The following is a 13488-nucleotide window of genomic DNA, read 5'->3' as shown; positions in this document are numbered from 1 at the left end:
TTAACTTATAATTTTGTGTGAAACCATACCTGAGACATAACAATGTTAAATCACCGTTAAATTGTGATGACATGGTTGCCACGTTGCACTGTTTGATTCTTCTTCTTCAACCTCTCGCTGAAGAACACAACTATTTGGGTTTAGTGAAATCCAGGCTATTAGCAACGATACAACAGATTTGTTATCTCAATGTCTTCATAATCTATTATAGGTGATTAGTAATTAAATTTGTATGTTCTTTAAACGTTTCATCAAGATCATCCCTCACTCTCACATCAATTTCTTCACCACCACATCCACGTCTGATTCATTAATTCCTCACATGTCATTTGATTAATTTTACAACAAATCAAGCAAAATTTTAAATCTCTAAAATTGATTTTTCTCGATCTTAAGTTCAACAATTTAAAATCTCGATCTCAAAAAATTTCTTATTTAATCACTTCTCAGATTCTTCTTTTATCTATCTCTTCGTTTACCCATCTCCTCCTCCGCAAAGGTCACATAAGCTATTCAAACCGACATAACCTCCGTCGCGACGGTCGCAACATCTCCTCCTATCATGTCTGCATCTCAAGATTTCGCCTCCATCGTGTCCACGGACAGTGTACCGGGATCGAAGCGTCGACGGAAATGTTGCCATGTTGATGTCGGATTCGTTTCAAATTCGTCAATCGACGAATTTGATCCAAATTCTGCCGACGAGCTTAGATCGACCAGCTAAAGTTCGCTGGGAAGAAAATAATCGTCGGGAGATGAATTATAAACTTGTTTGCTGTTTTCATTCTCAATTCCTAATGTTCAATTGTATGCCATTTAATTAACATCTAACAGTTTTGTAAGTCTCAAATCGTGTTTCCTCGTTGAGAGGTTGAAGTAGAGAACTCAAGATGCGTTGGCCAAGACTACGTCGTCTAATAGTAGCATATAAAAAAATGTCGTTTTTGGCCTAAAACAACACATGTCAGCCACGTAATCAAGTTTTAACGGTGATTTAACACTGTTATGTCTCATGTATGGTTTAGCACAAAATTATAAGTTAATGTAATAAATTTGAAGTTTTGTATAATGAAAGTATGATTTGGCACAGTATCATAGATCATGTATGAATTGAACATATGATCGTAGTGGGGGTATGAAAAAACCTTTTTTCCGTAAACCATATAGCACAACTTTAAAATACTTGTTTGCAAACCAGTTTAGTTACTTAAAAACTTTTGGTTCCATTGGTTAACAACTGGATTCCAAACCACATACACACAGTCCACATATATCATGTCAGTAATAAAGAACGATTACACTCCCAATATTTACTCAAAAACAAATACTCCAACTGAATGCTAAAGACAAAGATATAAATGTACTACAAATGTTTTGGGTCATTTGATGTGACGACAAATAATAAAAAAGAAAGAAAAAAGTATTGATACGCTGGCGTGATAAAGGAACTACTTGTGCCCGAAGCTTTCACGCCCTCTCTATTTTTCTTTCTCTCTCTCACACACACACACATTGACACACTGTCTCTTCTTCTTCTCTACACTGTCTCTTCTTCTTTCTCCTCTCTGTCGTTTCTTCCCAAAAAAAAAAACTTTTTTTTTGGTTCCCCCTTCTTCTTCTTCTGGGTATTGATAACAGAGAGAGTCACTCTAAAAGGTAAAGTATATAATCATCATCCTTCCTTCATCATTTCCGTTGTTTCTTCTCAAAAAGTTGATTTTTTTTTTCTTTGGTTACATTTTTTCTCCTTATTTCTCCGCTTGACTTAGAGAAATGTGTTCTGATTCTTCTTATTGTTAAAAAAAATCTGAACTTTTCTCGTTTCTCTTAAGAAAAATTGAACCTTTTTTTTTTTTTTGTGGTAAGCTAATAATCACTCTACCAAGTTATCAAATTTGTTTAGTTATTTACACTTTCTCGGCTTTATGATAGGGTTTTATTCATCTTCTTCGTTCTGATCCACACTTTTCCTTCTTCTTTCAGATTTTTGTTTCCTGGGTTTTGTCGGAGAGAAATCAGTCGGCGAACTTACGGTACTCTCTCTCACTCATTCTCTTTGGCTCTTTGTGTGTTGTTGCTGGGTTTTTAACTTTTTTTTGTTCTCAAAATCGAAGCTTGATCGGGAATTGAATTGATTTACAACTAAACCCTAAGAATTGGTTTGTCGTAGGTTGGATGGAATAAAGTCTCTGTTTTGCAAATACCCTTTTTTTTTCTCAATATCTTTGCAGTGTTGTCTTTTCTTCTTCCTTTTCGAGATCCTATTACTTAATTTGCTGCTTTGTTTTTTTAAGAAGCCAATGCGTTTTTTCCAGATTTGGCCTGTTACATTTGTATGTTATGTGCAAGATTGTGTGTACATGTGTTAATGTTTAGTAAAAGTGTAGAACAAGTATTAGATTGATATTGATATTCTCACAACTTAAATCGGTGAATGCCTTCCGCAGTGAAGAAAAAGTTTTTACTTTTGATGCAGCAGTCTTTCTTGTAGGTTCTTTATAGTAAGTCGTTCAGTGATGATCTAAAAACCATTCTTTAGCCATCTTTCATACATTCCCATTCGATAGCTGTGTCACTGATTCCATTAATGTTCCTTGTAATCAATGATTTCCATGTTTAGCTTCCACTGTAATCCTGATTTTAATTCAAAGTTATTCAGTTTCATGTTGTTTCTGTCTTCGCATTTCAGATGAGTAGCAGGCGATCAGTGAATAGATCATTGATTCTATCTGACGATGAAGATGAAGATATCTTTTACAGCTTCAAGGTTCTTCTTCCCAAACGGTACTAGTGTGAAACTCACACTTAGTAACCCAGATCCTAAGATGTCTATGCAAAACTTTGTCAACCTGGTGAAGAAGGAGTACGATAATGCTAGGAAAGACTGTGTTTTGCTGTCTAAGAGGACCAGGGTTGATTGGAACTCAGGCGGAAAGTTTTCTCTTGAGTCAAATGGCGAGAAGATGAGTGGCGTTGTTCGTTTTGCTGCCTTTAAGCCGAACATTTGTCATATAATACGCCTTGATGTGAGTTCTTCTCTTTTCGTTCCAGTCTTTTACAAAATGACTGAGATATGTGCTTGACTATTTTCCACTTCTTATTTCTGATATTTTTTGACTCAATTTCTATCTCTGGATCAGGACGGTTCTGGTATAGCTTCCACCATGTATGAGGTCAGTATTACTATTCTAAAACATATATGCTTGCTATCTCATTGTCTCCTTAGGTTGGTCTGTGATGGTTCACACTTGTTTTTCCAGAACTTGTGGGACTTGACACCTGATACTGATCTGCTTAAAGAACTACCTGAAAATTATAGCTTTGAGACAGCTCTCGCGGATCTGATAGTAAGTAATTTAGTAAAATTACCTAAATGGAAAAGTGTTTCGTGTTGGTTCAAAGTGGATATTGTGCGTTGTTGTAAACCGATGCACATTACTTTATCCTTATTGTGTTGACTGGCACACATTGTTTGACTTCGATTTTGGTTCTTTTGGATGTGGTCTAGCTCTTTGGATGGTGCCCAAAGAAACAAAAAATATAATTATTTTCTCCGCTTCGTGTTTGCAACCAAAAGTTTCTAGGGATTCACATTGTGTTTCCAAATAATTAACTTACTCTCAATTAGTCACATGGTTTTGACATTAATTCTCTGGATCTGTTGATGAGATTGGGGTTTGTAGCTGTTAAGTTTCTCCTTTATTTCAGATATGGAATCCTAATTTTTCTGTTGCTAAATTAACAGGACAATTCCTTGCAAGCTGTGTGGCCTTATCGTGAAGGAGCTCGGAAACTGATTAGGTATGTTCTTATATTAGGAAGTTAGATGACAACCATTGAGTGTAATCCTTCAACTCATGTGATTATTTTCCAGTGTGGATATTTCTGCTGACCGGATTACAGTCTTTGATACCGGGAAAGGAATGGACAGTAGTGAGGAAAATTCTATTGACAAATGGTGAGATTGTTTCTTCAGTTATATTCAAATTCTCACAGAACGTGGATTATGATTATGAACTGAGAAAATTGTTCTATAGAACAGACAACTTAACATATTTTACGTAATAAGCTTGATATTGCGGTCAAGTGTTCTTTACTCAAATTTGTTTCAAATTGTGCAGGGGTAAGATTGGGGCGTCATTACATAGATCTCAAAAAACCGATGCTATTGGAGGCGACCCACCATACCTTAAGGTAATTCATTAGTCGCATAGATTCATTTTTTGCTCTTTTATACTTCTCTTTGGACTGTTCTTTCTGTATTAACACCTGTCTGTTATTTTACTGTTTTTGAAGAGAGATTCACTCTTTTTCTATGTAGCCATACTTTGGGATGTTCGGATATGGAGGACCTTATGCTTCTATGTTCTTGGGAAGGTGTGATTTCAGCTTTTGTTTACCCAAAACTGTTAAGGTCAACCTATGGTGGTCTGCATTCTCTTGTTGTGTCTAACTCTCTTCTCTGTCAGGCGTACTTTGGTGTCTTCTAAGACAAAAGAGTCCAAGAAAGTATTCACTTTGCAGTTTAAGAAAGAAGCCTTGATTGACAATCGGTCTATATTGGGAAAAAACTGGAAGGTAATATGATTCACCATCTTTATGTTTAGCTCATATTTTTTTCTTGTTGTCATCAGTGTTTCATAAACAATGAATTCTGAATTTCTTGTATAGACTGATGGTGGCATGAGGGACCCATCTGAGGAGGAAATTAAGTTATCGCCTCATGGAAGCTTTACAAAGGTACCCCCTTGTTCAAAAATTTATTCCTTTGTTCCCCCATATGACGTGAAAAATAATCTTCTATGTACTGTCAGAGATGCAGAACAAAGTATAGTTGAACATATTTTCTATTGTCAGAAATGCTGTGATAATTGAGTATCTTTTTTTTCTGTGAGGAGTTCACTTTCTGTGGGAAAACTTTCTTGTTTCTGAACGAGTTTGATATCTTGAATTTTATCGCTTTGAATTGAGGTGGTGTTGTTAATTTGTTTACTCATCTAGTTCAATGATAGTCATTTATCAAATTATAATGTTCATCTTGGATTATAGTGGAAGACTGGAAGTATTATGTGTGTTCTAGAATCTAGAGATTGTGCGGAAACCGCATGGTGTTGTTCTCAACTCCAATGAAAGTTTGATCTTCATAATTTCAAATTTCTTCTCATAAACCTTAGCTATGATATGTTATCAACTGTTTATCTGAGACTGCTGTTCTTTATTCTTTCTAGGTTGAGATATTTGAATCAGAATTTGACATCTCCAAAATATATCAACTCCAGTGCAGGCTTAAGGATATTTACTTTCCTTACATCCAGGTATTCTTTGGCTATTGATTATACAACAGGTCATAATCCATGTTTATTGCTCGGAGTTTTGTTGATGGCTTTAATAGTTCTTAAAGCATGCTAACCTCCACCAGAGTACGTTATTGTCTACTTGGGTCAAGTGATTCCCGAGAATGGGCTAGAAATATGGAAAAATGCATGAGTTTCTGATTGCTAATATATGTTTTCTATTAGTTCTGCCTTTTGACCATTTTTTTGCTGTGTCTTTTTTTTGTTCTGATATAATGTGACTGTTTTAATTTGCTTTATCAACCCGTAGTGTGATGAACTCTCCAAAACTGGGAGAACTGAAAGGCCTGTAGAGTTTCAGGTTTGTTATTATCATCATTAGCTAATCAGTTTTGAATCTCGTTTAATATTACTAAGATTATCATTTGTAGCTGAACTATATTTCAGGTTTGTTATTACTATTCCAAGATATATTACTGAAAGTGTTCTTGGTTATACTCTTTTCCGGGTCCTCTTGATTTTTTCAGGTCAATGGGGAAGATTTAGCTGAGATAACAGGTGGAGAGGTCGCCATTACCAACCTACACTCCACGGGTCAAGTATATTCGTTTGAGATTCGATTCACTCTCTCCGGTGGGAAAAGAAAAGGTAAAAAACCCCTCTTCGGATCACGATGTTTCCTATGAGTTAAGCTCCTGGCTGCTTTTGCCTCAGTATCTGGTAGCAAGTCTATTTGAAAGTAATGTCATGAAAATGAAGATGTATTTTTGTTTTCGGTGAATTTGAGAAATTGCTCTAGCTCCCTATATTAAAAATGCAGTGATGGTTGTTTTGTGGTTAGCCAACACATATTTAATCATTTTAAACTGGAATTCTTAGAGAGTCCAAATCATTTTTGTATGGAGAACGTTGAAATAGCAATAGCAATCCCAAGAATTATCTCTTTATTTGGATTCTGACTGTATATTTGTTTTTCCAGGGACAACCCAAAAGGCAAACGCTCGCCCGAAGTTTGTTTATTTTCCAATCGTCCAGGTTTAACATTCCTTCCTAAAGAAGCAAACATTACCTTTGGTTACCGTCCAGAACTAAACACTTAGAAGCTTTGCAGGGAAAAGAAAGCTTTGAGAAAATTTTGGAGAGTTTAGAAGAGGAAGGATGCAAAGTTTCTGAAAGCTTCCAAACTTTTGGTCGTGTTTCAGTAAGAAGGCTTGGTCGTCTACTTCCAGAAGTCCGTTGGGTTAGTCTTATCTTGTCACCATTATCATACAAATTATGGTGTGCAGTACTTTGGAAGTTCGCTGAATATGCTTGTAAACAAGAATTTAACTTTTTGTTTTATTTATACATACGTGTAGGATTCAATACCGTTTATGGTGAGAGGAAACAGAGCGTCTACTTTGCAGAAAGGCTCCCGAAGAGTAAAATGCTTTGTTGGTATAAAGTGCTTACGTTTTCAGTTGTGTTATTTTTCTTTTAATTTTTTTATTTATTTATGGATGTGCACTCTTTGTGGTTGCAGATTTGGATGCTGGTTTTTCCAAAGTGAGTAAACACTAATTTATAGTATTATTTTAACATATCTATTATCATCTGATCACTGAATAAGCTTTGTACAGACCGACCTTGCGAGCCAAAATCCTTTCTCAGTAGCTCTAAGAAACTTTGGTAATAAACTGACGGAGAAAGAGAAGGATGATGGTCAGTTTAAAATCCTTTTGCAATCATGGCTTTCCTCTTCTTCTGTAGTTAGATCATAACCAATTCTTGTTTTTACAGATGTCAGCTTTGAGATTTATAAAGAAGGAAATCATGTCAGCTACGCGCAAGTTGACGATAATTTTAGAGATTGGGTTCTAAAGATGCATGAGACCCATGATGAAGAAGCTGCATCGGGTGAAGATGAAGCTGTCCTCATTGTTGGATCACTGGATAAAAAGGCCCTTGTCATTTCGCGTGATGGTATGTATTAGCTTTTCATGGAAGTTAAATAAACTTTGTTTGAAAAGCTATTGCCTTACAGTGCATGCTTTCTAAGCATTTTCATATATCCAAATATTTTTACTAACGTTGATGTTTTAGTAGAAAGACACTGGAGGATTTCGCTAGATGCATTTTTCCATATATTTCATCTTTATCTCCTTCTATGAATTGGGTGCTCATACCTCCAATGCTTTTGAGCTGTAGCTGTGAGGGTGCACAAGGTAGTTACGAGAAAAGGAATGTCATGGAAACGTGGTCAGAATATAAAGATTCTGAGAGGAGCTTGTGCTGGGGTTCACCATAACAATGTGTATGCCACCATTGACTATTTTCTAATAGAAGGGTTTGAGGACGAAGCAGGCGGTTAGTACCCATCTACACCATCTTTTAAACTACAAACTGAATAGTCTTCTGTAGTCGCTACAGCTGAGCTGTCGTTTTTATGTGTCTTCTGCGCAGGGGATACTCGGATTTTATGCAGGTGATTTGTTTTTATCATTTGACTAGTTCTGTATATTCAAGGCTAGTTCTGTATCATATAACTTTAATGTTAGGCTTATCGATCGCCCTGAGAGTGAGGGATGCAAGCTTTCAATCATCGATGGAATTTCGAAACTGGAAATTGGGAGGTCTTTATCTTTACCAATCACTATAATCGACTCTGGAAAGGTCAATCACTAAACTATTACCCATGTTCTTAATTTTTTTATATGTATATATTTTTATTCTCCTCTTCTGCATACAGCAAATAATTTAAATCTGAAATGTTTTTGTACAGTGCCTACCTGTAGATGCAAACGAATGGAGTAGAAAACTTGAGAAGCAACAGGAAAAGGCACCGTCAAAAATTGATTTGCTGGATGAGAGAGATTGCAGAGAATTGGGCATTGATGGGGTATGAACGTTTCATTATTTAGTATAAACTAAAGGCAGTTCTAGTAATAGAGTTTGATGCCAACTGCCTTAGCGTGCAAAAATGTATAAATGAGAAATAAGCACTTTTGTCTCCATTTTTTTTTCCCCACAAAACTAAGCACCTTTTCCTTTCGTACAAGCTTATCACGTAGAGTAACATTTTATGTATCAATATGTTACAGGAATTACCAGTTGGTGAATCCGTGCGTGCTGGGCGAGCTCCCCCAAAACAGATTGTAGCAGTTGTCCGACCTGCATGCTTCACGTCTTCAACACCGTCCAAGAAGTTGGACCAGTTGAAGTTGGAACAGAAACATATTGTTAAGATGGATGAAGAAATGGTCATGGTAGTAAAATTGCTAGACACAAATATGAAACCGAGTGATAAGAATGCCAAACCTGTGTATTCGCAGCGCTTGTGTCCTACATCTCGTAAAGGGATTAGTGGTCTCTACATTTTTTCACTTGGGTCCAAGTTACCGAACCTTTTCAAGAAAGCTGGCACTTACAAATTTTCTTTCTCCATTGTAAGTAACTTTCTACACTCTCCTTTTTGTATCTGAAATTATATATAAAAGGATTGTTTGATAAATTTAAACTGATAGACTTATACCTTGCAGTTTTATCTGCCAGTTTATTTTCAAGTAATCATATAATGTAATTGCCCAAACGCTTTACCTTCAGGGAAATTCGATTAAGCGCAACAAAACGGTGGTTGTTAGGCCTTCTTCAAAGGTAGCAAGGTGGGAACTTGACGATAATCTGGAGTCCCTTCCATGCAATGTTCAGTAAGACTCCTAATCATTTAAAAAATGGTATATATATATATATATATATATATATATATCTCAAACCTTTCTCATTTTCCCTCACTTTAAATCTTGGATTGTCAAATTTGATCAATATAATGGTGATTCTACAGGGTGGGTTCTTCTCTTCCACCATTCCGTATCACTTGCTTTGATGAGTACAAAAACCGGATCCCGTTCACTACTGTTCCAAGCCTGGAAGTTGAACTGGAAGCTAACCCTAGATTCCTACTCAAGATTGATCAAATTGAGGCCAACCTGATAGATAGTGGATCAATTCTTAAAATTGAGGTATCTTGCTTCTTCCATGCTTTAAGCACTGATGGTATGATCATATTTTGGTTAATGTTAAGTGAGGACACAGATAATAATGATATACAGTCCATTGGGTAAGTCTAGATCATTTCGTGATTTTCTGAGTCTAATGCAGAATATGCTCGTTGAGACTGGTGAGTTAGACCAGATCAGGCCAACTTACGAAGCAACCTTAGAGATACGCGCAATGGACAAGCCTTTTTCTGTCTCGGTTTCTTGTAAAGGTAAGCTTTTAGTATTGGTCTATATATGTCTATTTGCAGAAGCTCATATCTAAAATTACAAAAGGCTCGTCAAAGTTGTACTTGCGCACGCAAAACAAACTCAGAGCCGGAGCCGGCACTCCGTTCAGTTGTTACTTTAAGTTAGGGAGCTTTCTGTAATTTCTTCACTCTTTATAGAACTCCAAAAAATTGAAGATCTCTGATAGTTATGTATTTAGGGAGTATAGTCGATGCTTTGTATCTATTTATCAAATTGACATTATAAGGACATGCAAAATGAACCAATAGTATTTCTAATATGTATAAATTGTTTTCCTTAACGAAACTTTCTTATTTCAGTTAATCCCGGGCCTCCGGAACGAGTTGCTGTGAATAATCCCAAGGCTTTGGATAATTTGCTTCCCGGTTCTACTGTTGAAGATTTTATCCTTGAGGTATATAATATAGGCCTATGCACGTTGTTTTACAGTAATTAGTTTTTCCTTCTAATCAAGTTGACCATAATTTTCATGCAGATGTTCGATGGATATAATAACCATGTTGCAGAGGGGACCGATGTTCTGATACGTATTGATGGTTACCGTATTGAAGACTGGATGGGCGTCAACCGTAAGGTGTGAGAAGTTTATTCTAGTAAAGCAAAGGAGACTTTGTCTGACTTGTTGAGTGAATTTTTGTAGTATACCATGCTCTCACCATTGTAACACTATATGGATGACGCAGTTTGGTTTGCGTTTTGGTTTTAATTTACTCTTATTTGATCATTTGATAGGTTGATGGTCGTGGCTGCATTGATCTCTCTGGCCTTCTTAAAGTCACAGAAGGCTATGGGAAATCTGGTTGCGTGATCTCTTCAAGTTTATATTTTTCTGGTGTCATTCTTTTCTTTTGATGATTTGCTGATTGTCAAGTGTCTTTGTTTCTCTACAGTATCACTGTCCGTAATATATGGTAATGAAGTTATTTTCAGGAAAGAATCTCAAATTGAGGAACGAGAGCTAAGACTTGTAACAGAGGTAAATATTCTTTTGGCGCAATTTGGTTTTGTTCCTTGCCAACAAGATTTTGTCTCTTTACTAACTCTATTCCTGAAATTGTTTTTTTTGAGCAGCTGCCCGAATGCTGTGCTGCTGGTTCAAATCTCGTGAACCTCATCTTCCAAGTGACGGATCCAGAGGGTTCTTTGGATACTAGCATCCATCATGACGAAAAATCTGGGTGGTTCCATACAATGAGCATTGAATCTGATTCAAGTAGCGTTGAGAGTGCAATCAGATATGCCTTTGTCCATGGATCCTGCAGAGTTCCTTATCTTTCCCTCCCAGAGATCGAGGGTGTCTTTGCTTTCAGGGTGTTCCATTCTCGATACCCTGAGCTGCATTTGAGCTTAAAGGTAGTAACTAGTAACTGGTGAATTTTGTATATATTGCAATATGTTTCTACTATGGGTAGAATTTTCAGTTCATGTTTATGTTAAATCGCTTTTTCATATTGATTTTCCTGTATTTGATTTTCAGACTCAGGTGACATCTGCTTCCACATTTGAAAGAGAAGAGACTGGGTATTCAACACCTTATCCAAGGACGACTACACCACCTGAATCAGGAATCCCTTCAATCACAACTCCAGGGCTGACTCCATGTTCACAGATTGGAGTCTTGGCCATTAGGTCATCTTCATTGGCTCTCAGTAGCCAAACTGGCCTGATGGATATGGCACAGTACGCTGAGGTATGGTCATCACTATTTAAGTGGGAAAATATTGATATTTCTCTTTCATTTATGCCTTAGTGAAAGCAAAACAATATCTAGAATGATCTAGCTTTTGTATTCCTAGTTTATCTCAGCCACATTGAAAATATTCCTTTCTTCCTGCAGAGCTTAAAAGAAAAAATCAATACATACGAAGAATACCGATTGAAGCAGATAAGCACCTAGAAAGTTTGCAGGCTGAACATGAACATGCTGAGCAAGAATTGAGTGCGCTGCAAGGTAACTAGTGTCTTGATTTGCTGCATTGCTGCTATTTTATTTTATTTTGCATTCTTTTTATGAACTATCCATGTTTATGTGAATTTCTTCTCAGCTTCTCTGGAACCTCTTGGTGCATCGTTCCCAGAATGCCTATCCACAAAAGAATCTATGATGAAACAAATCGAAGAGAAGCATCATGACACTGCAGCATCGGTTTTCTGCTGTCTGTACAGAGAGGCTCCGCCTCCACAGTCTTTTTGTCTGTCAAACAAAGGAATGTTTGGCATTGTAGCGCTTCTCGGTTCAGTTGCCTCCACCTCCCTTAGCAGGTAAATATCAATGTATAGCCACAGATTTTTTCTGATCATATTCATAGTGTCTACGCTTGGGGAAAATCTTCAACTTCGTAACTAATTTGGTATGACTGACAGGGTTTTGTCTGAATATTTGGGGAAAGACACAATGCTTTCATTGGTGTGCAAATCATCACAATTTGGACAGAAAAGCGATGAGTATCGCAAGCTTCAATCTGAAGCAGCTAGCCACGGACGAACTATCACCAATCGGTTTCTTGTTATTTGTCTTGATGCAACCAGGTACATATTTTTGTACTCTCCGTTTGACTTTTGGATATCTTGTTAATCTATAGCTTAGTCAAATGTTTTCCGGCTCAAAACATGCAGACCTTGGAGGAATGGACTTGTGAAGAATGATCCTCAGAAGAGATTAGCCATGGATAACCCTTACCTGCCGAATGGAGATCCTATTCCCGGTTTCAAAGGCTACGCTGTGAACATGATACACTTAAATTCAGAGGAGCTGGATATACAATCAAACTCGGGTCATGGGCTTAGGGAGACGCTATTCTATGGAGTTTTTGGAGAGTTGCAGGTGTATGAGACCGCAGAGGATCTCGAAGCAGCTCTTCCTCACATCAATGGAGACGCTGTGTCTCTAGATGGTGTGATCGCCAGAGAAAACGGTTTCATATACTCTGGTTGCTGGTACATGCACTTTCTTTTTTATCCTTTAAACCTTGCAGATCTTTGCTTTATTTTGTTATCTGTCTTTGGTTATTGGGACTGTTGGTGATCTTTGGTTATTGTGTCTTGTGCTGTGTCAGTACACCGGAAGTTCATTTTCCAATAACCGTAACGGAGAAGCAAGAGAAGGCATTGGTGCGAATGGAAATAGCAAGAGGCCAAAAGAGAAAGGCTGAGAAGGAGATCACCGAGGGGAAATGTAAGATGCGTAGGTTGGTGAAAAAGTTGAAGAAGGCAACGGACAAGTACCAACATTTAACAGCTACGATAGACTCTTAGGTTTTTACTTTTTAAAAGTCTTCTTCATGTAGTACTTCTGTAAATAGCAGATGATTTGGAACAATTCGGTAGTTTACTAAAACGTTCTTGATGTTTTCGTAATATAAAAAAGGTTTGATGTTTTTTGCCGAAAATATCAAAAGCTATGGGTACTTCTGTGAGTAGAAAAAAGTATAAATCTCCTAATGATGATAAAGTTAATAATACCTAAACACGTATATATACTTCATCTTCCGTCTTGGGTAATGGAGCCCCAAACAAAATAACCAATAGAAAAATAATTTTATTTGTAAACATATTCATTATAAAATTTGCCGACTCTTCATTTCTCATCTCACTCCTCGACTCTTCCCCTTCCTATCTTTTCCCAACACTCTCGTTCTCACTCTTCTTCTTTTTCTTCGTCTTCTCATTTGTCTCTCTCTTCTTAGCGTTTGGAGGGTTATTCAAAGCTAAATCAGTCTGCAAAATCTAAGGTATCTGAAGTTGATTTCACTGCCAAAACTTAAAGAGTTGTTCATCTCAAGGTAATAAAGTCTATAAACAGTTGTCTCTCCGGTTTTGGCTTGTTATATGCAAATCGATCTACATAGATTCTTTACTAAGTGTGGTGTTTACATGCACTTGTATTAGTAGATGTATATGTTGTAGCT

General features: G+C 36.9%; 1 pseudogene across 1 annotated transcript; it reads left to right on the top strand.

The window, feature by feature from the left end:
• The first annotated feature begins 1615 nt into the window (after positions 1–1615).
• LOC104770756 (structural maintenance of chromosomes flexible hinge domain-containing protein GMI1-like) lies at positions 1616–12969 on the top strand (annotated as a pseudogene). The gene is made up of 39 exons (XR_015564273.1): positions 1616–1656; positions 1984–2033; positions 2690–3026; positions 3141–3173; positions 3261–3347; positions 3746–3801; positions 3875–3958; positions 4122–4194; positions 4322–4377; positions 4470–4578; positions 4672–4740; positions 5229–5315; positions 5605–5655; positions 5822–5942; positions 6274–6329; positions 6406–6534; positions 6653–6731; positions 6817–6839; positions 6914–6995; positions 7074–7256; positions 7482–7640; positions 7737–7758; positions 7832–7946; positions 8056–8172; positions 8375–8719; positions 8877–8980; positions 9115–9292; positions 9432–9540; positions 9880–9974; positions 10056–10154; positions 10313–10379; positions 10471–10556; positions 10652–10933; positions 11058–11270; positions 11418–11531; positions 11626–11842; positions 11945–12109; positions 12197–12517; positions 12637–12969. The product of XR_015564273.1 is annotated as a structural maintenance of chromosomes flexible hinge domain-containing protein GMI1-like (transcript).
• Positions 12970–13488: the final 519 nt, after the last annotated feature.

This window comes from Camelina sativa, chromosome 8 (genome assembly GCF_030686135.1).
Source record: "Camelina sativa cultivar CO46 ecotype springtype chromosome 8, ASM3068613v1".
In the NCBI taxonomy this organism is placed as follows: domain Eukaryota; kingdom Viridiplantae; phylum Streptophyta; class Magnoliopsida; order Brassicales; family Brassicaceae; genus Camelina; species Camelina sativa.
Note: the sequence above shows the minus strand (reverse complement) of the source record. Positions and strands in the feature narration are given on the sequence as shown.